Below are 25,465 nucleotides of genomic sequence, written 5' to 3'. Positions count from 1 at the left end.
TAGGACATCCATGGGCTGAGACAATGATGGGCAGAAGAAATGGACCTCGACCTAAACCTTACATCTTCTACAAAAGCTAGCTCAAAGTGGATCAAGTGCAAAATATAAAACTGTTAAGTTTCACGTACTGACTCTGCCATTTACTAGATTTATGTCTTGGGCAAAGCTTGGGCTATCTGAAACAATCCCTTCCTGTAAACCCTCTCATTTTTAACATGGGGATGAAAATGCCCTCCTTACATGTTTTAAGGATTAATGAGTTAACATGTGAAGAGCACATAACAAGTGGCACATGACAAATGTTCAGTAAACGCCCATTTTTAGCTTTTCCTGCCATACGTAATTGTCCCAAAAGGGAAGGTGTTAGCTTAGCAGTTTGAATAAATGTCAAATACATAGAAGTACCTTCAATCTAGTTGAGAGAATCAAAATTATTCAGCTATTTTTATCTCGTGTAACTAAAATATGCCACTTTCCCTACCGTTTTTACTGGATTTCATTTCTTTTAAGAGACAGGATAGAGTTAGTGTTAAGCGTGCAGTCTGTGGAGTTTGACCGTTTGGGGTTCCATCATGACTGCTGCTTACCAGCTCTGTGACTTTGAACGTGTTCCCTGGGTCCTCTGTCTCTCTTAGTTTTCTAGGCTGCCGCAACAAAGTACCACAAAGCTCGTAGCTTAAATCAACAGAAATTCATTCTCTGACAGTTCTGGAGGCTGTAAGTTCAAAGTGTCAGCAGGGCCCTGCTCTCTCGGGAGGCTCTAGGGGAGGATCTTTCCTTGACTATCTGTTTCCTATATCCCAAAGTGTTTGCTGGCTTGCAGGTGCAGCATAACACCAACCGCCGCTAACACACGAGTCATCTTCCCTCTGTGCGTCCATCTGTGTCCTCTCCTCTCTTATAAAGACACCACTCAGATGGGACTAGGACCTGACCTAGTTGGGTATGACCTGGTGTTAATGATAATATCTTCAAAAACTCTTTCTAGATATGTTCATGTTCACAGGTACTGAGGGTTAGTACTTCAACAACTTTTAGGGGAACACAATTCAATCCATAACACCTCAGTTTGCTTATCTATGAAATGAAAATAATAACAACTTTGGAAACCCTGGAGGCATAGTAGTTAAGTGCTATGGCTGCTAACCAAGAGGTCAGCAATTTGAATCCACCAGGCACTCCGTGGAAACCCTACAGAGCAGTTCTACTCTGTCCTGTAGGGTCACTATGAGTCGGAATCGACTCAATGACAGTGGGTTTGGTTTTTTTTTTTTTTTTTTTTTTTGGTCTATCTCAAAGGGAAGGTGGGAGGATTAAATCAATCAGCAAAGGAAGCCTGTAGAACAGTACCCCATACATGGCAAGAGCTCTGTAAGTATTAACTATTTTCTAATACTTAATTTTTTAGCACATCTTTGCATTTTTTGTAACTAAGAGGATGTTTCCCAAATCTATCTACTAAAGGCTGATTAATTAAAAACAGTAAGAACTCTGCATTTTGATCTTTTATATACTCAGGAAGGCTGTGTAAAATGGTTGGATACTTTTGTGTGTGTGTGTGTGTTCTCAAGGAAAACTGTTTCCAATCTCATTCTGCCCACGAAACAACTTATTTGGCTTATTAAAAGAAGATAATAGACACCCATCTGCAATTTCAGCTTGTTACAAATAATGATAGTTTGTAACAGAAGTAGAGTGCTCTCAAAGTGAGTCAAAAAAATATATAAAATACAATTATGCACCAAGATGAGGAAATGTCAACAACGATGATATTTTTAAAATATATTTTTCCTACTCATGCATTGGAATTTATTTCTAAAGCTTTAAATACAAGATATTTAGCCCAAATTAAGTATTTATTCCAGGTTCTGAGAAATTTTATCTTTAACCGATGGGTTGGTTCCCTGAAATAGCCCATTCTCTTCATTATCCACCAAAAACTCTAAGAAATAATTTTTTCTCACCATCATGGCTACTTTCAAATGACTCTGCTCAGCCAGTGTACCCAGGGGTTTGCTTTACATTTCTTTGGCATCTATCCAATCAAAGTATATGCTTTAATTTCATGCATATTAGAAAGGTTAAAGCTAAACTTCTATTTGTGTTTTGCGTACTCAACCTCACGCCTGATCCTTGGTGGCCTTTTGGGTATTTATATAGTATTTCTTCCTCTATACCACTGATGAATTTCAAAATTACCTATGCATTTGCCTGTACTTATAAACTTTTCATCCTACACATCTATACTATTGTTGTTACTAACTAAGAACAAGACTATTTTGTGTGTGCATTTTACGTTTGTTATTCTGTAGATGTGCTGTTTGGATTTCTCCTGGTCATCTTACATGCGGGTTCATGTTAACAGTAAGGAGCTATTTTGCTGGGTCTTGCTCCCACCTGCAGTCACAAGACCGAGCTGAATTATCTGTTGTCAAATTGGAACAACCATCACTAATTTCTAAGGCTGGGAACTCTTTCCCAGAATCCTTTTCCATGTTTTGTTCCAGGTTGCCATTTGCCAACGTAAGTTGCTCACGTCTCATTCGAAAGTTGGAAGCCTCACTCTTCTCTGGAGGCGGGTACAGGGTGAGGAGAGTTTCACAGCAGTGTCCTGGTAAGCCCCCCCAGAACAGAACGTGCTTCTCAGGTGCAGCCTAAAGCGGACGGTGGGCGCTTCTCAGTGATGCTTGAGAGTTGTAGCTGCTTCTAGGCAAACCGGAGAATCGCCCAGTTTGGTGCTTCAGGCCAAGATCTTCAGGGTCAATTCCTCTGACTTTCGCTGGCAGCTCTCCTGACCTTTCATAGTAGCTTCACTGGCTGCTACTCTTCCAGTTGTCACATAAGCCTCTAAACAAAGAAAAAAACAGAACTAAGCCTACTGCCATCAAGTAGATTCCGACTCACGGCAACCCCTTGGGTTACATGGTAGAGCTGCTCCACGTTTTTCTTGGTTGTAATCTTTACAGAAGCAGATCACCAGGCCTTTCTTCTGTGGTGCAGTTGAGTGGGTTTGAACTGCCAACCTTTAAGTTAGTATTTGAGAGCAAACCATTTGTGCCACGCAAAAACCAAAACCAAACCCATTGCCGTGGAGTCACTTCTGGCTCATGGCAACCTCAGGTATTACAGAATAGAACTGCTCCACAGGATTTTCTGGGCTGTAATCTTTTCAGAAGCAGATCGCCAGGTCTTTCTTCTAAGCTGCCATTGGGTGGGTTTGAACCGCTAACCTTTAGGTTAGTGGTTGAATGCAAACCATTTGTGTCACCTAGGAACCCATACCCACCAAAACCCACTGCCGTTGAGTCAATTCTGACTCATAGCGACCCTGTAGGACAGAGTAGAACTGCCCCCATAGAGTTTCCAGCGAGCGCCTCGTGGGTTTGAATGAACTGCCAGCCTCTTGGTTAACAGCTGTAGCATTTAACCACTACGCCACCAGGGCTTCCTAGGAAGCCCCTAATTCAGCATTAAACTCATTATGCTGGAATACATGGCATGCTTCTATTTTTCTGACTGAAGCCTGATTGATACAGAGGTCTTCAATATCCTGAAAGTAACAACCCAAATATATCTAAGAGTCCTCAGCAAGTATCCCAAGTGAGCCCACAGAATGTCGTTCCTGCCACATGGAAACTTCTGTTTTGCTCTTTTCTTGCAAGACTGCTTGAGGATATCTCATCCCTTTCAAGAATGCCAGTGGCCACTAGGATATCCATGGACTCCAGTGATGCCCAGGCAAAGCTTGCCATCTCCAGAGAGTTCCCAACATCTGAGGAAAACATCTTGAAAACCTGTGAGATGCCAAGACTAAATGGTATTACATGGAGAAGCTACTTTCTCCCCATTTGGTGTCAAGTTCAATACATAACACTTAAACACCAAACTGCACTGCTTACATCCAAATGCTTCACAGACCTACTCATGTTAACGTCATGTTTGTCTTCGGTCTGCTTCCTGTCTCTCTTTTAGGCTCAACGTGTCCACAGAAACACCATACTGTATTCCCAACCCTCTCCCTTTAGCAGGCTGCCCACCCAATTTTTCCAGCCTAGAGAGCCACCGTGCATTGTGGTTTTGGTCAGATTAGCTACTTATGCCTGCCTTGTGAGACTGGACATGTCTGTATCCCAGCATTGGGTAGAGCCTAAGCTAAATCAGTGACTCCATAGTATGGATATGGATTATCAATAATTTTGATTTCAGTGTTTAGAATATGCAGTGGAAATAGTAGAAAGAAGCCTGAAACCTGGCTCTCTCACATAGCATAATGATTAAGGCTGGAAACTAAAGCTAGACTGCCAGGCCTAAAATGCCAGCTAAGTCACTTACTTATTGAGTGCCTTGGCTTAGGTACTTAACCTCTCTGTGATTATCTGTAAAATGGACATAATAATAGTATTTACATAGTAATGTTCTTATGTTCTTGTTCTTATTAGGTGTTCTTTCTCCTTTGCCACAGGTTGGTTGAGACCAATTGATGCATCCTAGGTGGCTGCTTGCTAGTGTTTAAGACCCCAGACGCAACTCACCAAAGTGGCATGCAGAACATTCTCTTAATACATTTTGTTATCCCAGTTGACCTAGATGTCCCCTGAAACCATGGTCCTCAGACCCCTGGCCCTGCTACCCTGGCCTTTGAAGTGTTTGGTTGTATTCAGGAAACTTCTTAACTTTTGGTTTAGTCCAGTTGTGCTGACCTCCCGCCTATTGTGTGTTGTCTTTCCCATCATCTAAAATAGTTCTTGTCTACGATCTAGTTAGCGAATACCCCTCTCCCTCCCTCCCCACCTTCGTAACCATCAAAGAATATTTCCTTCTCTGCTTAAACTTTTTTCTTCAGTTCTTATAATAGTGGTCTCATACAATATTTGTTCTTTTGTGACTGACTAATTTCACTCAGCATAACGCCTTACAGGTTTCTCCATGTCATGAGATGTTTCACGGATTCATCGTTGTTCTCAATCATTGCATAGTATTCCATTGTGTGACTATACCATTATTTATCCATTCATCTGTTGATGGGCACCTTGTTGCCTTCATCTTTTTGCTATTGTAAACAGTGCTGCAGTGAACATGGGTGTGCATATATCTGTTTGTGTGAGGGCTCTTATCTCTCTAGGATATGTTCCAAGGAGTGGGATTGCTGGATCGTATGGTTGTTCTATTTCTAGCTTTTTAAGAAAGTGCCAAATCAATTTCCAAAGTGGTTGTACCATTTTACATTCCCACCACCAGTGTATAAGTGTTCCAATCTCTCCACAACCTCTCCAACATTATTATTTTGTGTTTTTTTGATTAATGCCAACCTTGTTGGGGTGATATGATATCTCGTTGTAGTTTTGATTTGCATTTCTCTAATGGCTAATGATCGTGAGCATTTCCTCATGTATCTGTTAGCCACCTGAATGCCTTCTTTGCAGAAGTGCCTGTTCATGTCCTTTGCCCATTTTTTAATTGGGTTATTTGTCTTTTTATTGTTGAGTTTTTGCAGTACCACGTAGATTTTAGAGGTCAGACACTGATCAGATTTGTCATAGCCAAAAACTTTTTCCCAGTCTGTAGGTAATCTTTTTACTCGTTTGGTGAAGTCTTTGGATGATCATAAGTGTTTGGTTTTTAGGAGCTCCCAGTTATCTAGTTTCTCTTCTGGTGTTTGTGTATTGTTAGTAATGTTTTGTATACTGTTTATGCCATGTACTAGGGCTCCTAACATTGTCCCTGATCTTCATAGCTTTAGATTTTATATTTAGGTCTTTGATCCATTTTGAGTTAGTTTTTGTGCATGGTGTGAGGTATGGGTCTTGTTTCCTTTTTTTTGCAAATGGATATCCGGTTATGCCAGCACCATTTGTTAAAAAGACTGCCTTTTCCCCCATTTAACTGGCTTTGCACCTTTGTCAAATATCAGTTGCTCATATGTGGATGGATTTACATCTGGATTCTCAATTCTGTTCCATTGGTCCATGTATCTGTTGTTGTACCAGTACCAGGCTGTTTTGACTACTGTCATGCTGCCCAGTAAATTTTGAGAGTAGATCTTAAACAGTGAAAAAGAAGTCTCTCATTTCAGAATACTCTCTGGAGTTAAGCGTTATGTAAAATTAATCACTATAATCATCCTCAAACTTTTCCTTAGGTCACTGCTAGTGGGGGCTGGGAATTTGCTTCTCTAACCAGTTCCTAAGGAGCCCTGGTGGTGCAGTGGTTAAAGCAATTGACTGCTGACCGAAAGTGTGGCGATTTGAAACCACCAGCAGCTCTGCTGCAGAAAGATGTTGTAGTCTGATTCCATAGAGATTTATGGCCTTGGAAACCCTGTGCGGTCACTATTAGTCAAAATTGACTGGACAGCACTCAACAACAAGAACAAAATGTGGTTGATGGGAGCCCTCATACAAAACCTGGGGCCAAAATGAGCAACAGACTACTTGGACTATTTTAAATATAGAAGGGGAAGGAAAGGAGAAGGGAAAGCCAAGCTAATTTGCTACTGTTATTTATGAAAGTCAGTGCCAATTATTGCAAAGATTCTTATCTAAAGGAAGAAAATAAAAACCGTTAGAGGCAAGGTGTTATAAAAAAGAATGTTTTGAAATAGTCAGCATCCCTCTTTCTTAACACTTCTCCGGGCATACACTTCTCTCCACCTCAGACTTTATCTAGTTTTTTACTTATTTTCACCCTCTTTGCCTTGGTCTCTATAACTGAAGAACGTTCCTTCTTTCTAGAGTTAAACCAATGCTCTTGTTATTACTCTTCTTTTTGCTGTTGCACGCCATCAAGTTGATGCTGACTCGTAGTCACCCCATGTGACAGAGCAGAAATGCCCCATAGGGTTTCCTAGGCTGCAGTCTTTATGGGAGCAGATTGCCAGATCTTTTCTCTCATGGAGCAGCTGGTGGGTTCCAACCCCCAGCCTTTGGGTTGGCAACCAAGCAAGGTACCTAATTTTCCATTCTGACATCTTCCATGCCTTGTATTTCGCCTATAACATGTTCCATTCTCTTCTGTTCTAGAAACACTGTTTTCTTAACTCTGCTCAGTGTCATCCCATAACCTGCAACTAAAACTACCCTCTGTTACTATTTAGGCATATTCATTCATTCATTTAATGCTTATTTATTGGACACTTACTTTGTGCCAAACACTGGAAATGCAAAGGGAAATAGACTATAAATAAAAAAGAAATGAATAAGATAATTTCAGAATGTGATAAATGCTCTGAAGAAAATAATCAGGGTACTGTCATGAGGAGTGATAGGCAGGGGTGATGGAACTACTTTAGATGGAATTGTTGGAGAAAGCTTCTTTGAGGTGGTAACATTTGGGCTGACACCATGTGTTCATATACACTTGATTCTCATTATTTGTGGTAGTTATGTTCTATAAAGTTTCTGTAAAAAATGAGTTAGTGAGCATGAGCCACTGCCGCTAAAGGAGCCTCTGGTCACAACGTTTTTGTCAATCAACCCATATGTAACTTTGTTTTATGTGCATTTATGTTGAAAAACACCTTACTTAACGTATCTTTCTTGCAAGTAATTAATTTTACGGAGTATTTCTTTATAATTAAACACTAGCCGAGAAGGTTTTAACATTTCCCTGACCCTGGATAATGTGACTATAAATTTCTTTGACTTTCAGCCTTACCACAACATTGTCCACTATGTTTTTTTTTTTTTTTAATCAATCTTCATCTCGTGAATACACAAATTTAGCCACTTTTCTATCTTTTCCATAGTTTCATCATGCAGTACACTGCAGATGTTACTTTAGCATTTTCCGGACTGGCCTCACATGTATGTTGGTGAATTTTCTCTTCCTTTCCTGGATGCACCGTACTGTGGTTCATTAATGTTGAACCTATGGCCAACTGCACTATAACTCATACCTGAACAGTGCGTATTTTCTGCAGGAGGCACATCACAGCCTTCCGGCGCTTAGGAGTACTGCACAGTATGTCAGCACTGTGCTTAAGGGTCATTTTAAGCAGCAAAATCACCAGCAAAAAGCCCAAAACTGTGACACACATGGAATTGAACAGATTATAAAATGGAACTTGTTTACAATATGAGACCTGAAGCAAGAAGGCACCTATTCAGCCTCAGCTGGGAAAGTGCATGTGGGACAATTCAAATTTTTTACCACTCTGTGCATGTCTACAAATGACCATGAAAGCACAAGTATTGACTTTTGGAGTTTAAATTTTAACAAGTAGGCACATTCACAAATACAGATTCCATGAATGATGAGAATTCATTGTATGTATACAGTGATGCATGTATCTACATACACATATATCTGTATAGAAAGAGATACACATTTTCATTTTGACCTTTAGTTCTCAATATTATACATTAAAAGATCCCATTTCTTACCCATGATAGTGGCACTGTTTCCATGGTAACTTAAGACAGAGAACAGTGTGAGTTATATCCTCTTGGAATTTGTCTGATTTTATGTTATACAGGGAGAGCCTTTAAGACCTGGAGTAATAGATGTCCATGGCCTAACCCCAAAATGGACATTATAGACAAGGTTATAGAGGAAAGATAAAATACTTTGTAACCCCCAAATTTACAAACTTTTGCCAAATTCATATTATGGGATAGGGAATTAGAGGATCCTTAGCAGAAAAATCTTTAGCAGAAAAATGGGAAAATTCAGCCTGCAACTCTAAAGTTTGTCCTTAACTCTGTTACTCCTGGAAGACCCCCCCCAACCCCATTCTCTCCATTTGACCCCTTGGCATCTTATTACATGTGGCCTATAAGCATTGAAAGAGCTCAGCTATCTCATCATGTTGGCAGGAGTAGTATTCCTTAGGTCTTCCACATCCTGTCCAGCTTCAATAGATCAAATGTTATTTAGAAATGCATTGGTTTTACCTTTTAACCAGGAGAAAGATGAAGTCAATTTTCCCAAGACAGAAAAAATACTGCAGGAAAATTCAGTAGTCTATTTTTTATGGTATCTAGTACATCCAGAATGCTCTTTAGAAGCAAGGATGATGAGACTACATCTTACATACTTTGGACATGTTATCAGGAGGGATCAGTCCCTGGAGGAGGACATCATGCTTGGTAAAGTACAGGGTCAGAGGAAAAGAGGAAGACCCTCAATGAAATGGATTGACACAGTTACTACAGCCATGGGCTCAAGCATAACAACGACTGTGAGCATGGCACAGGACCAGGCAGTGTTTCTTTCTGTAGTACACAGGGTTGCTATGAGTCGGAAGCAACTTGGTGGCACCTAACAACAACAACATGGTATCAGTTGCCAAGAAATATGAACTAAAATAGTCTGGACTTTTGATCTTTGCCTGCTGATTAAGCTGAAAGCCCAAAGGAGCCTCTCTTAGTACCATGCATGACTTCTTTAATCCCTTAGCTTCCCTCTTTTACTCAGGACATGCTACTCAAATTTTGTCCTTGAAGGTCACCGGTGGCAAATGACCTTTTAGTTAACAAAGTCCGGTGGTCATTTAGCAATCCCAGCTTCAACCTTCCGGCAGCATTTGATGCTGTCAGCCACGCTTAACTACTTCTGCTGCTCTTCTTGTGGTAAATAGCACTGTTCTGCATTTTTACCCCTCAGAATCCTTCTTTTTAAGTCTCATTCACTGGCTTTTCAATTTATCACCCCGTTTATATGAGGGGGCACCTTTTTCTCTTGTGTTTCTCACCATCAGTGATGTCAGCTATCACCTCTATGAGAATGACCCAAAAGTCTATCTGCCTAACTTTAAGCATTCTGTAATGACCCAGCCCTGCATTGTCAATTGTTGGCTGATATATGCACTCAGATATCTCCACTGGTACCTTGTCTATTTTTAGTCCAGCTCTGTAAGGTCCCCAGCCTGGACAAAAGCACTTGGGTCTTTGTGAAGGCAATGTCCTGGTTTGAGCCTCGTGTTCCCACACTTAGGTTTTCAATGGCCACCCACCCTCCCCCACCTTTTGTTTGCATGGACTCACTTTGAGCTTCTTCATGGTTTAACATATGCTTCTGTTTGATGTGCTTATCTGTGACTTCTGCCTCTCCTGTCTTAGACTCCTGGTTGTTGATCTCATCTTTTCCCTTTAGATGGGTGATTCCTGGTTGTTGATCTCATCTTTTCTCTTTAGATGGGCAATTCCTAGTTGTTGATGTCATCTTTTCTGTTTAGATGGGCGATTCCTGGTTGTTGATCTCATCTTTTCTCTTTAGATGGGTGATTCCATGCTTAGGCATTTGAGTCATATTTCCAATTGGCTCATCTCTTGAAACCACCCTAATGGAAACATCTATCTCCTTTAACAGAATCCAGGCTTTAATTAAGGTGTTTAAAACTGACCTTATTACCTCTATCTCAAACCCAACTTATATCTGTTTCTTATTCTCTTCGTGGCATCATTATTCTGCCATTGTTTGTCTCAGGTGAAAAGCCCAACTCATTTGCTCCTGTCATAAAAAAAACAATGTGGACATTGATAGGGAGAAGCTTTATTCAAAAATAAAAGGAGGAAATGGAAAGGTACTGTTGTAATAACAGGGCAGGGGGACAATTGCAATAGGGAGAATGCTCTTACCATAATAAGATTGGCAAGTGTCTCAAGAATTATGGAAAAATACTTTTTTTTCTTTTATACAGACAAAAGTAAACAAGGCTAGAAAAAAAACAGGTTGTGGGGAAGTGGGATGATTTACTCTGAGGTCAGACTATTCTCCAGGAAGGATCCTTAAGGAGAGTTGTTTGTTGTGTGGGTAATTAAATCTCAAATAGATTCTGCCTCCATCAGTGTGAAAAATCTGATCCATAATTAAAATGAATTAAGACAATGAGGAATTCATTAGCTAGCTGTACCGTGGGGGTTGAAGAGATGGTAGAAAAAAAGCAAAACCTGTGATACTAACTTTCTCAAACTATCTCCCTGTTCTTATTCTTCAGAGATTGGATTACTTGCCACTAGCAATCCCCAAACAATATATGATTGTCTAGGGCAGGGAGAAGAAAAGAGGCATTTGTAGTTTAAACAAATAAATTTGATGTTCCTCTTGGTGTAGAACAAAGGTTCTCAACCAGAGGTGATTTTGCCTCCCCCGAGGGACTTTTTGGATACCTCTTTGGTTGTCACAATGAAATAGGCACATTCACGAATACAGGTTCCATGAATGAGGAGGATGGGATTGCTACTGGCATGTAGTAGGCAGAGGCCAAGGATGCTGCTGAACGTCTTATAACGCACGTGACATCCTCCTGTGACCAAGAATGATCCAGTCCAAGACGTCGACAGCGCCAAGGTTGAAAATATTGGTACATGTGTGGTGTCTGCAGGAGGCCTACTGGTTGAACAGGTTCAACCAGCATGAAAAAACCAAACGAAAAAAACTAAAGCTCCCTATCTGAGAACCACCAACCTGTCAGGCAAATTCATATCCATAAGAGTTAATCATCTTACGTCAGGCACTTTGAACAGTTAGCTACCGGATGCTTTCACTAATTATCTCCATCAGGCCATTTGGCCCTACCTGTGATAAACATTTTATACTGGGAAACTTGCCACTTTACAATTAGCAGAATGGAAAATTTTCCATTCTCTCTGTTCTCACAAAATACAGAAGGCAAAAATGAATTCCATATGTCAGAAGTTTCTTCCTTTAAAGATGAAGGACAAATAGCTCTTTTTTTCCCCCTTCACAATATAGTGGGCATAAATTTATCATACCAATGAATCCTTGAAGCAAATTGGAGTGTTTTATTTAGTGACAGAGTCTGTAGTCACTTAAGCTTAATTATGTCTGTTTATATCATCTGGTGCTATGTTCCTTTTCTCGTCCTCCTTACCTTCATTTGTATCTAGCCACCAAGGAAAAGAATGAAAGGCTAATAAAATTCAGACCTTAGAAACAGGGGCAAATCCATGAAGCTGAACTAATATCAGTGTGTTTATCCCCTCTAGGTAAAGGTGGGCCTCTGCACCCAAGCCAGGCAAGGAGCCAGTAGATGGAGACAAGCTTCTCCTGTAATTGAAACTTGAGGACAACCCAGGACCAATCAACACTGAAAATGCCACGTCTCATCTGCTTCTAATTTACCAGAGTGAGTCCTAATTGGTGACATGACAGTCATTTGGCCATTCCCTGTCTGGAATCCCACAGAACCCAAGATAAGCCCTGAAGCTTTTGAAGTTGGAGATGGCTACAGGCTTGCTTTAATTGTGGTAACTATCAAAGAGCTGCGTGTGCCAGGCTTTGTTTTTCTTCCCACAGCAAAGGCATTGGTTTTAATAGGATGAGGATTAAATATTACAATTAATAAAGAAAAATTGCCCTGAACCTGAACTGAGATAGAAGTATGTGAACTAATACAATTCAGTAGCTTCTAGGAAGTAATACCCTGGTGGTGCAGTGGTTAAGAGCTCGGCTGCTAACCAAAGGTCAGCTGATCCACCAGCTGCTCCTTGGAAACCCTGTGGGCAGTTCCGCTTTGTCCTATAGGCTCGCTATGAGTTGGAATCGACTTGATGACAAGGGGTTAATGGGGCTTAGGAAGTAATTAACATTTCAAATAAAATATTTAAGCAATTTTCTGATATACTTTAACGAGACTTGGATTTCTTCTGGGGAGTTAGTTATTCATCCACATAGCTAGCTGTTAGAAGAATAAAATAGATGTTTCCTTATTACCGCCTCCTTTTTCTCTATAAAAAAAAGAATTTTTAAAATTTGTCTTCCTAGAGTCTTTCATTTGCATCAAATTTGAAATAACACTTTGACACTTGCTTGTAATCTATCTACCTATCATCACCATCATCCACCTACCTATATATTTATTTTAGTGCTCTGCCCAAACAGAGATGCTCAGTCTCCTGCCACAGGTTGGAAGGAAGAGACCATGAGCTATAATGACTTAGTGTGGCTCTTCTGGAAGTACTTCAAAGATACCCAGAGAGGTTTCCACTTCCAGCCATGGTGAAGTAACTGACACTTAACTTGGTCCCCCATAGTAAATAACTAGAAAACTGGAGAAGAAAATGAAACACCTACATTCAGTTATTGGAAAACAGATAATGCAGGACTCTTGTCCTTGAAGAAAGGGAAAGAAACAATGTGAGACCTACCATCACCTGGCTGTATGCCTAGAGACATTTTCTGCCCAATGGTACAAAAAAAGAAGGGAAAACTCAAGTACAGCATGGAAGTCTCACTGAACTGAGGAGGCAGAGATCAGACTACCTGAGGCAACTGAGGAAATGGAAACAGAATTTAGGGGAGAACTCTAGAAGTTGGAATAGGGTCTGTTTGTGTCTTCGGCTGGATATCTAGTTATGCATGCATGGGGTGACATTCCACAAGACTGACTAAGAAAGAGGGATCTGTAAGCTGAATAATCTCCAGATATCACTCCAGGCTAAAGGATATTTGAGTTCCAAGCAGCCAGAGTGGAAAGACCTCACTAAACATCTGAGGCATTCAGTAGAAATCCCAGAAGGGTTATAAACTAACCCAGGTGGGATAAACTAGCCCTAGAGTAAAGCGTGCTTTAGACATGACTTAACAAAGCTTTAAAAATTTTTCTTTTCTTTTTTTTAAGAAGCTAGTAAATCATATTAGTTCATATACTCGTGCCTCAGTTCAGATTTAGAACCAACTGATCTGCAGGTAACTTAACTGCCTGCCAAATCAAAACTCGACAGTCCTTAAAGGAATACAACAGAAACTAGATACTTGACAATGAAGTATTTACAATGTCCAGCATTCAGTTTAAAAAATGCTACTAGATATGAAAGGGAAGAGAAAAATGTGAAGCATGACCAGGAGAAAAGTCAATCAGTAGAAACAGAATGGGTTGGGAGCACCCCAGGGAGCTCCGTTTTCAGAGAATTGTTATTACTTGACTCGTATGGCAGTTCTGTGGAATCGCTTATTCACAGGACTTGACTCAATTTGAGCAAACTCAGGACTTACTCAGGGTAAAATCTGTTCTCCAGGGTATTTGTCAAAAACAATTAACAACAACTGTTTAACATCCCAGCTTCGTGAGGTAGCAATAAAGGTTGGGGCAAACAAGAGGCTAACCTAAAAACTTAAAATGATAAGCTAAAAATTGGCATGCCTACAGGGACCTGTGAAAAGCTCTGACATATTTTTGGGATTCTTAGAAGGCCATGTGCATGTGAAGATCTGTGTGCCTACCCAGGAAGACCTGAGATGACCCTAATCTTTCCTCTGAGGTTCTGCCCAAACAAAGAGTGAAGGGTAAGGCAAAGTTGTAAATTGTCTGCCATATCATTAAAGGCATGGTGCAGCAGACACAGAGCCCCATGGCAAAGCCTGGGGGACTTACCGATTCAATACATTTAAGGAAATCTCTGATTAATACTTTTTTTGACAATGAGAAAGCCATGCACAGACTTCAGTGACCACACATGGCAAAGAATTCTTTATGGGATTACCTCAGAAAAGCCACTAAACAATTAAGCAACAGCGACAACAACAAACAGCAACAACCACACTATATTTTGTAAACATTCAATTTTTAACAAAAAGCTTTGATTGGAGCCAAATAAACCTGAGTTCATTTCCCCACCCTGCCAGTCAACCCGCTACATGACCTGTGATAAGTTTACGTTAGAGACACGCAAAGGAACAGGGAAGTCTCATCCACACAGAGGAAAAAACAGTCAAAAGAAATTCCCTGAGGACTTTGGACTTACTAGACAAATACCTTAAACCAGCTAATATAAATATTAGCTTTCAAAGAACTAAAAGAATTCATGTTTACAGACCAAAAGGAGAGTATGAGGAGAATAGAGGATGTTTCATCAAATAGGGAATACCAATAGGGAAATAGAAATATATATATATATATATATTTTAAGTACCAAATAGAAATTCTGGAATTAATAACTACGATTGAAATGAAAAGCAAAATTGATCTGTAGAGCAAACAATCAGTGACCCTTATGGTAGGTCGGTTGATGTTACGCAGTCTGAGGTACAGACTGGTGTCTTAAGACGCTGTTTTAGGAGACCCAGTAAAATCGTGCAGCTAAATATAATGGAGGATGGTCTTTCCTGATATTAATGGGGTATTGCAGGTAGGGATCGTGGGTGACTCTTTGGGTGTCCTATTGCTCCACCTTTTAGGTTATTTATCATCCAAGAGAAATTAAAGAAGACTTTCTGAGATAATTTTAAGACTTTGTAGCACTCCCAACTAAGGACTTCCATCTGAAATCCTCAAAAGCTACTCTTGCTACACGCTGGTGATTCTTTGGAGTACATTAGGATCACCTGGAGGGCTTGTGAAACTAAGGCTTGCAGGGTCTCATCCACAGTTTCTGATTCAGTCGGTCTTGGATGGGGCCTGATTGCTAACATGCTCCTACCTGATGCTGATGGACTTGGTCCAGGAACTACCCTTGGAGAACCACTCACTACTCCAATCCTTTCTCCACACCCCACAGCCTGTACGGCCTGATTAGATCATCCCCAGATGCCTGCATAATCTCTCCTTTAGACAATATGGTAACCAGTACCAGTCGCGGTGGTGTTGATTTCAACTCCCGGCAACTGCATGTATATCAGCATGTGTGTCATAGTAGAACTGTGCTCCATAGGGTTTTCAATGGCTGATTTTTCAGAAGTAGATTGCCAGGCTTTCTTCTGAGGTGCTTTGGGTAAAATTGAACCTCCAACCTTTCAGTTAGTGGCCAATCACATTAACCATTTGCACCACCCAGGAACTCCAGGCACTAATAGTAGATTCCACTATTTGGCTAAAGAAACAATAGGGTTAACAAGCCTGAAAACAGTCTGGCTTAGCAATAAATATGTGTTGAATGAATGAATAAATAAATAAGCAAGAGTCTAGAGCTTTAGGACTATGCTTTGCTGTTATCTTGTTATTTTTGTGAGTACTGACACCCAAATAAGACACCACTGTGGTTAAGGTGCTTGTATGGACGATTGTGACTTTTTTTTTTTTTTTTTTTGGCTGGAATGAAGCATGCAGTAATTTAGAGCTTAGGAGAAAACGTTAGCAAAATGGAGAACACCTAGCTAGATCCTTCAGCATTTTGCAATGTAGGATTAAAAAACAAAAAATATCTTTTGGGTTCCCATAGCAATTGGAGGACTCAGTGCGTACAACAGATATAGCCAATTGCATCTGGCTTTGCATTTCCAGCTTTGACTTGGTAAGGTTTCTCTGGGTGGTTTCAGTGATAAGAAAACCTACAGATCACCAAACACTCCTCCCCTACGTCTTCCCTTCACCAAAGTGCTGGGCTAAATCAAAACTTCACGACTCACGATTCATCGTGATGATTCTGTGAGTCCATCATAAATTGGGCAGATTAGATTAGTATGTCTTTACCTCCACAAACCGTAACTTATGAGCCTCCCTGTTGGATGCAGAGTGACAAGAGAAATAATGGGAAATGGGGGGACCAGGGTTAGGTAATCTCATTTGAATTAGACAAATGAGGCCCTGCTGGAAGGGAACACCCAGTGTCTCTGGACAAATTTACGAAGTCAAAACAAAAATAATTACAGTGCAGAAATGGCTGGTGCTGGGTGAACCTGCTTAGTTCCTAATGGTGGTTGGCAGCTCTTCATCCTGATTATTCCATCTGGAGATAATTGTGTGTTATCATCCATAAAATTAAATCATAAATCAACCCAACTAGGGAACAGGCCAGCAAGCTGCTGAGAAAACCACATGTAGGAGAAGTGAGATTGCCCATTTAATGAGAGGTATGGGGAGAGATGGGGAGAGATTAGGAGAAGAAGACACATGGAGGGTGACCCTCAGCAGGTCCACAGGATCACTTGCTGACAGCTGCTGCCAAAGTCCATGCCCCGATAGTATCAGGGCAGCCAACATATCGTCCACATTAACTATTTGCTGAGGAGGAACCACGCATCGCTTTTAAAGTATTTCTGTTTTGAACCGATGACTGCCCTGACAGGGAACACAACAGAGAATCCCTGATGGAGCAGGTGAGCAGTGAGACGCAGACCTCAAATTCTAGTAAAAAGAACAGACTTAATGGTCTGACTGAGATTAGAAGCACCCCAGAGGTCATGGTCCTCAGACCTTCTGTTAGCCCAAGACTGGAACCATTCCCAAAGCCAACTCTTCAGACAGGGATTGGACTGGACTATAAAATAGAAAATGATACTGGTGAGGAGCAAGCTTCTTGGCTCAAGTAGACACATGAGACTATGTGGGCAGCTCATGTGTGGAGGGGAGATGATAAAGCAAAGGGGGTCAGAAGCTGGCTGAATGGACATGGGGAATACAGGGTGGAGAGGAGGAGTGTGCTGTCTCATTAGGAGGGGAGCAATTAGGAGTACATAGCAAGGTGTATGTAAATTTTTGTATGAGAGACTGACTTGGTTTGTAAACTTTCACTTAAAACACAATTTAAAAAATGTATTTCTGTTTTGAGTCATGGATATGCAAAATGAAAGCACCTATTTCCTTTTTTGATGACGTGTTTACAGTGATGGGAAGTCTGTGAACATAACGAAAGTCTTACACAAGAACATTTGGCCAACCATCCTTTCTAGGATTAGTTTTTGGAGATTTGAAGAGTGCATCACAATTTTTGATTTGTTTGTTAGTGAGCTGTGGTCAATTTGCAGGCTAGTTTTAGAAAGAATTTGACTTCTTCAGAGAACAAAGTATGATTTTAATGCAGTTAATTATGCATAAAAGAGTAAAGTTATTAAGATAATGACCATAAAGGTACAGTTTGAATAGCTCCCATTCATTGCCACAAGTGCACTTTCTGTGGCGAGCATGTCAGAGTGGATTGTCCCATACTCTCCAACAGCTCAAGCTATAGTCAATGGCTGAAGGGCATATGTTTCTTTGACTTGAATCCTTTGAGATGATAAACGGAGCTTCCATTTGTGTCAGTTATGAATGTAAAGCCCAGCTGTACATCAAGTCTTTGAATTTCCAAACTAGCAACAGTAACAGATGCTGAAGGGCCGGTGGATTGTGAACATCTGCAGTGGCAAAGTCACTGTGCCACTCAGCGAAGATGCAAGGGGACGAACAGTAATGAAGATAAATTCTGTTCTTGTCCCTTTTTATCCTGCTGAATAATATTAAGACCAGTAGAGCAAGGGAAGTTGCCATCTCTGAAAAATGCGTATTTCTTTTTTGCTTTATGTTAAATTGCACTGAATACATATAATGCCTATATCCAAAAAAAAAAAAAAAAAAAAACCAAACCCATTGCCATCAAGATGACTCCAACTCATGACTCCAACCCCATGCGTGTCAGAGTAGAACTGCCCTGTAGGGTTTTCAGTGGCTGATTTATCAAAAGTAGATTGCCACACCTTTCTTGCAAGCTTCCTCTGAGTGGACCGAAATCTCCAAACTATCAGTAGTCACTGAGCACGTTAACTGTTTTCACCACGCTAATTTTTTAACGCATATAGACTGAACTCTTTATGCTTGTAAGTTGTTGTTGAGGTGCCGTCGAGTCAGTTCTGACTCGAGCGACCCCACGTACAACAAAAGGAAACACTGCCTGGTCCTGGCAATCCTTACAATTCTTGCTATGTTCGAGCCCAGTGTTGAAGCCACTGTGTCAGTCCTTCTCATTGAGGGTCTTTCCCTTTTTCTGTGACCCTCTACCTTACCAAGCATGATGTCCTTCTCCAGGGACTGGTCCCTCCTGATAACAGTATTTGAGACGAAGCCTCCTCATCCTTGCTTCTAAGGAGCATTCTGGTTGTACTTCTTCTAAGACAGATATGTTCATTCTTCTGGCAGGCCATGATATATTCAATATTCTTCACCAACATCATAATTAAAAGGCGTCAGCTCTTCTCTGGTCTTCCTTATTCATTGTCCAGCTGTCACATGCATATGAGGCGATTGAAAACACCATGGCTTGGGTCAGGTGAATTTTAGTCCTTAAAGTGACATCTTCACTTTTTTTTTTAAACACTTTAAAGAGGTCTTTTGCAGCACATTTGCCCAGTGCAATGGGCCTTTTAACTTCTTGACTGCTGCTTCCATGGCATTGATCGTGGATCCAAGTAAAATGAAATCCTTGACAACATTAATCTTTTCTCCATCTATCATGATGTTTGTAAGTATAGGGGCCTAATTGGTTTGGGGCAGCTCCAAAGTGTGGGCAAGTCAGAAAATGAAAAGCCTTCATAGAAATAAACACTATTGGTTGTTGTCGTGTGCCGTCAAGTTGATTCTGACTTATGGCGATGCTACACTATTGTTTTTAATCATTCACATTCGTCTACTTTCTCCTTCGCCCCCCGCCAAGAATGTTTATAGTCTTCTTCTCATTTTAGCCAAACTGAACAAGAATGTGGAAATCTCATAGGCCAATTTTATAATAGTGAGCAAACCAGAATGCCATTTTATTAGGTTTAGTTTATTGGTCAGAATTCTTTTAGTTGGAAACCTCAGAAATCCAATTTACACTCATCTATGTATAAAAAGAAGGGATTTACTGTCTTACATCTCTCTGTTCCTCTCTCTCATCAGAATACACTGGTTCAGGCATAGCCACTTATAAATCTTAAGTAACCCTGTCAGCTTGCCCGTTATCTCCCCCCCTCGCTCTGTCTCTATTTTCACCGTCATCTCTATCTCCTTCTATTTCTTGATTCTACTATTTTCCTTCATTCTCACTTAATCCATCTTCTTTAAAAGTAAACTAAGCCCCGAGTAGTTCCAGGCCAATGTATTCTTGGAATCCAGAATTTCCCAGAGGAAGAGAGGACATCTTTCCCGATAATTTCAGCAAATGTAGTGCAAAGTGGCTGGGGTATGTATGGGATAATAAAGGAAGATAAGGCCGGGCAGTCTGATTTATGCTGCATGAAATGCATTGCATTTAGCCCATAACAGGAAGCTTTCTAAAGTTGTAAAATGAAATGATTAGATCTTCATTTTTGGAAGGATTCCTCTGGTAGCAATGTGGAGAATGAATTGGAACTGAAGAATCTAGATTCCAGAAAAGGTCCCTGAATGGTGCAAAATGGTTTGCACTCGACTGCTCTAAAGGGTGAGGCTAGAACTCATCCAGGGATACCATGGAAGAAAAGGCCTGGTGATCTGCTTCCACTAAGATTACAGCCAAGAAAACCCTATGGAACAGTGCCACTCAGTGATACATACGGTCGCCGTGAATTGGAACCGACTCAATGGCAACTAACAACAACGGATTCCAGGGAAGAAGCCCAGGAAGCAGAAGGGGAGGGTTTAGTGGCAGTAGGAATAGAAAAGATGAAAAGCAGAATCAAAGGGCCTCTGGGGAATAGAACCGAAGTAACAGCAAGGAGCTGAGTGCGGGAAAGTGAAGAAAAAGGAAAAACTGAAAATGGCATTGAAGTTTCTGGTTTGGGTGATTCAATGGATCTCAAGGCCTTCACTGAGGTGTCGAGGCCATTTCATAGAGTTGAATTTGAATACTTTCTCTGTGTAGATTTTTTTAAATATAATTTTATTTATTTTGTTGTTATTGTTGAGAATATATACAGCAAAATATTTACAAATTCAACAGTATCTACGTGTACCATTTAGTGACACTGATTACATTCTTTGAGTTGTGCAACCATTCTCACCCTCGTTTTCTGAGTTGTTCGTCCCTCGTTAACATAAACGCATTTCTCCTTTATGGCTCCTGTCTAACCTTTCGAATTGCTGTTGTCAGTTTGATCCCATATAGATAGCTCTTAAAAGAGTACAGTGCTCAGAGCAGAATTTTTTTACTAAACCATCGTTTGGTTTTAAGAAGACTTCAGGGGATATTTTTGGTTTAAGGTTTAAAGATTATTTCAGGACAATAGTTTCCAGGGTTCGTCCAACCTTCTTGGCTCTAGGAAGTCTGGAGTCCCTGAGAATTTGAAATTCTGTTCTGTGTTCTCCCCTTTTTGATCAGGATTCTGCTATGGAATCTTTGATCAAAATGTTCAGCAATGGTAGCTGGGAACCATCTAGCTTTTCTGGTCTCATGGCAGAGGAGGCAGTTGTTCATGGAGGCAGTTAGCCACACATTCCATATCCTCCCCCTGTTCCTGACTCTCCTTCTTCCTCTATTGTCCAGGTGAATAGAGACCATGCAGAGTGCCTGTGGGTCTGTGTAGATACTTTAATTTTTCTACCCCTTCTATAGAAATGCTACCAAATCTGGTGTTTCTTTCATTCTATTTATAGCAGAGAAATTGTGGGTCAGATTTCAGGCAACATTCAAGATTGGAATTAGGGTAATGTCTTGATTGAAACTGTAAAAATATATTTGGCTGAGACTATTTACACCATCCCTGAAATCCTCCAGGCTAATTCCATAAAAAGACATCAAGAATTTAAACATTTCTTCTTGGCTTTTAGTAATTCAGAGCACTGCTATTATAAATATTGGGGATTTTTTTCTAAATATTTTATACTATGACTTAAAGATAATTTTTTAATTGTTAGTTTATTGAAGGCTGCATATAGCAAGCAGAGGGGAGCAACAGTCTTTGGAATTAACTATCAGGGGCGCCAGGAAACTCTGGTGGCATAGTGGTTGTGAGCTGCTAACCAAAAGGTCGGCAGTTCACATCAACCAGGTGCTCCTTGGAAACTCTATGGGGCAGTTCTACTCTGTCCTATTGGGTTGCTATGAGTCGGAATCAGCTCAATGGCAACGAGTTTTTTTTTTTTTTTTTTAATCAGGGAGCTCCATAACTGTAACATTAGCCATTACCTGGAAGAGGACTAGGAGATACCACGGAGATGTCTGATCTAACCCATAGGGGCCGTATGATGATGCAGCACACAACAGGGCAAGTAAGGAAAATATTGGGACCAATAACACTTCATTTACATTCTGGTGCCTGAGACAAACTTTTTTGTGTCTAAGTCACTGTAGTCAGGTTTTGTGCAATATTATACAGAAAATTACTATATTGATTGGGCTTAACAGTTGCAACTCACAGTGGTGTTTCAATGGTAAAGGCATTTTATTAATGATGTGAGGGTCTCTGACTGAGCCAAAAATCCAAGATCTGAAGCTACATAACTGGGAACAATGACACTACTTTAGCAAAAACCCCAGTGCTATTTGTCACCGATGATACTCAGAACCAGGTACCAGAAACTCCTCCATTGTCATCTCCCAAAGGAATATATACACCTGCCAGCACATGGGACACCTCTTCACATCGCTCACTACCAAGTTCAAGTCCTCTTGATAGAAGCAAGGTCATAAGCTTGGAACCTAGATTCATGGAATTCTGGGAATGTGGATTTTCTGGCTTCCACTTTCAAAAGCAAGACTCAGTAGAGGAAATTACCACAATATGGGCAGGGAGGTAAAAAATATTAAACAGCCATGAATGACAAATAGTCAGTCCAGCAGACGTTCAACTCAATATCAACCCCAGTCTGGAGCCAAGTTCTCAACTTTTTCACACTGTTTCCAGGCTCCAGATTCTCATCTGTTGTGGAGCACTTTTGGCCCTCTGTTCCACAGGAGCTGGACTCCAGGCGATTCCGTTTACGTAGACAACGCTGTGAATGCTGCCCTCGTGGTTGTGCAGCATGTCCTGTGGCCATCATTGCCTGTTTCTGCACCAGGCAGCCAGTAGACTTGTGGCTTTATACGAAAACAACTTCATGCTTCTTTTCTGTCTTGGTTCATAGAGATAGGTATCTTATTTCTGAGATACTTAAACTTATTTCTGAGATACTTAGGTATTTCAAATGTTTTTATAAGATGTTTTGTTTGTTGTGGTTATGTTCTTGGAGCACAAAAGGAGGTAGAAGAGGTGGAGTCCATGTGAACAAATATTTTACCTTCACCAAATACTAAAACAGCTATGTTGTACACAACTTTATTTAGTCATTCATTCAGCATTTACATCTGTGTTCAAGTTAACATTTTCTTGTAGAATATAAGATCAGCTACCTTAAATCTTATACAGTATAAGATTAATTACATCAATATGGTGCTGATAAAAGAACAGAAGAGAATAGAAAGCCCGGAGACAAACCCAAGGGTATACAGTAGTTCAGTATATGATAACAACATGATCCCATTTACTGAACATTTTCTATATGCAGGTGTTGGGAGACAATTCTCTACGGCTGTCTCACATTTTTGCAACTTTTGTGTGAGAGACAATATTGTCCTTTGTTCAAGACTGTCTTTTAAGGATGTTCATATACCAAACAGCCTTAGAAGACAGAGTGATTCCCTCCAGAGCATAAGGGCAGACATGTTTACTGAATATCATAGGAGATTTAGGTTGTCTAAACTCAGGGTTCCTCTCCTGTAACACGACCCCCTGCATGGATAGGCAATCATCTGGACCCATCCATTCACCACCATGAGACATGGGGGTAAGGGAAGCTGATGCAAATATGGTAATACTCACGCTGCTTGCTGTGCCTTGGGTAATAAAGTCTTCCTTTTCTGGAAAAACAAAATAAAACCTTATTTATAAAAACAGGTTGCTGGCCTGTGGGTTGCAGTTCGCCTCATTAATTTTTAATATTGCATTACAATATTATTTGTCTTAATTATTGGTGGGGCATTGGTGGTTCAGTGGTAGCCCACTCACCTTCCACGAAGGAGAACCAGGTTTGGTTCCCAGGCAACGCACCTCACGCGCAGCCAGCACACATCTGTAGTGGAGGCTTGCATGTTGCTATGATACTGAACAGCTGTCAACAAAGCTTGCAGGCTAAGATGGGCTAAGAAAAAAGGCCTGGTGATCTGTTTTGGAAAATCAGCCAATAGATACCTGATGGATCACAATGGGTCGGCCTGCAACCAATCATGGGGATGGCACAGGACAGGGCAGCTTTTGGCTTCATTGGGCATGGGGTCACCATGAGTTACCATCTCCACCGCAACTAGCAACAACAATCTTAATTACTGATTTTCTTCATCTGAGGCTAGTACCTCACTCTCTTCACCCTAGTCCAAGCCTTTTAATAAGTCTTCATAAAACACATACTCAGGGCACTGTACTCAGGAGAGAGAGTGTAAACAACAAGCTTGAGAGCTAAAAAAGTTTATCAGGTCATCAGACTGGAAGTCCAGATTCTCTCGAGGAGCCAGACTTATTTCCAGGGGGTTGGAAGTAGCACAGGCCCATTTTGGGGCATCATCTTTCAAATAAAGCTAACCCAATCACAGTGGCATACCAGGGTGCCGTGTGGTAGATTTCCTTGGGCCAGTAATGTGCTCTTAAATGTTCTGAAATGTGCTAAATAGGAGAAAATAACTTATGAGATATGATATTTTTGCTTCTGAGCCTTGGTACTAAAATTGTGGTCCGTGAACCAGCAGCACCAACATCACTTGCTTGTTAAAAATGCAAATTCTCAGGACACACCTCTGACTTGGAATCAAAATCTGCATTTTAATGAGAATCCCTATGTCATTTGTATACACATTACTTTGAGAAGTGGTCCCCAAAGTGGAGTACAATATTAAGATAATAGAAACTAATTTTTATTTTCAAACTTTTTTTTTTTTATCGACAGAAATACATGATCAAAAAACTTTGGATACCTCCACTTGGAAGATCGAAACTCAGACATGCAAATCCTTAGAGAGAGGAATAAAAGACGAAGCAACAAAGCTTAGAATATTCTAATCTTCTGGAGTGAACTTCAGAATTAATCTTTTATTCCAAGGTCATGATGACTAATTGCTGCATCTATGAATTAATCAAAATCCTCATAAAGCCATCCAGGAAACTTCTTTATCTGAGTCGGCCCCAAGTGGTTCAAAAGAACACATGCACTTCCATTGTTTTCCTTTTAATACCTGATCCTGGAACCCTGAAGCAAGGTGGGTTCACAAATTAATGCTTAGAAAAGTATCAAGTGATAAAGAACAAAGAAAATGCAATATTTTGAACAATCGTTTCTTAGACCGATGAATGGAGGAGTCATGGCCATCCATTTTAAACTCTTCATATTGCTATTTTATTTTTTTGAGTTAACAATGAAATGCAAATTACATGGGCTATTACTGACCTGATCAGTGTTTCATCTTTTTGGTAGATCTCGCTTCTGAGATATATCCTACTATGTAATTAGTAATGCTTTGACTCAAACAAGGTCAAGTGTCCTGCTTTCTTACTTCCTATATCTCTATTCTCCCATCTTCTCCCTTCTCTGTTCTCTTTGCCACAAAATTCAGATTATAAGTAACCCACTTTAATAGAGGAAAATCAGTCAATGGCTCTTGTAAAGGTGTTAATAATAACATTTAACTTGAGAACTACCTGAGAATTAGATAAGTAGACATTTTCAAGTAGTATTTAAACTTAATACTTTCATATATCTGAATGTGACCCTTGGGGAAAATTTAAGTGACAAGTCCTAGGGCAAAATATTTTCTTTTCAGCCTTTGTACTCCAATTGCTCAGGAAGGCACAATTTAGTATGAAGAACTCAAATTCAAAAGATTTCTTCTGT

The 25,465-nt window shown here is 40.4% G+C and overlaps 1 long non-coding RNA gene across 1 annotated transcript; it reads left to right on the top strand.

The window, feature by feature from the left end:
• The first annotated feature begins 3,758 nt into the window (after positions 1-3,758).
• Positions 3,759-24,570, top strand: LOC126068273 (uncharacterized). Its single transcript, XR_007515595.1, has 3 exons — positions 3,759-3,817; positions 11,949-12,088; positions 24,524-24,570. It is a non-coding gene; the product is annotated as an uncharacterized LOC126068273 (long non-coding RNA).
• The last annotated feature ends 895 nt before the right edge of the window (positions 24,571-25,465 follow it).

This window comes from Elephas maximus, chromosome 27 (genome assembly GCF_024166365.1).
Source record: "Elephas maximus indicus isolate mEleMax1 chromosome 27, mEleMax1 primary haplotype, whole genome shotgun sequence".
NCBI lineage: Eukaryota > Metazoa > Chordata > Mammalia > Proboscidea > Elephantidae > Elephas > Elephas maximus.
Note: the sequence above shows the minus strand (reverse complement) of the source record. Positions and strands in the feature narration are given on the sequence as shown.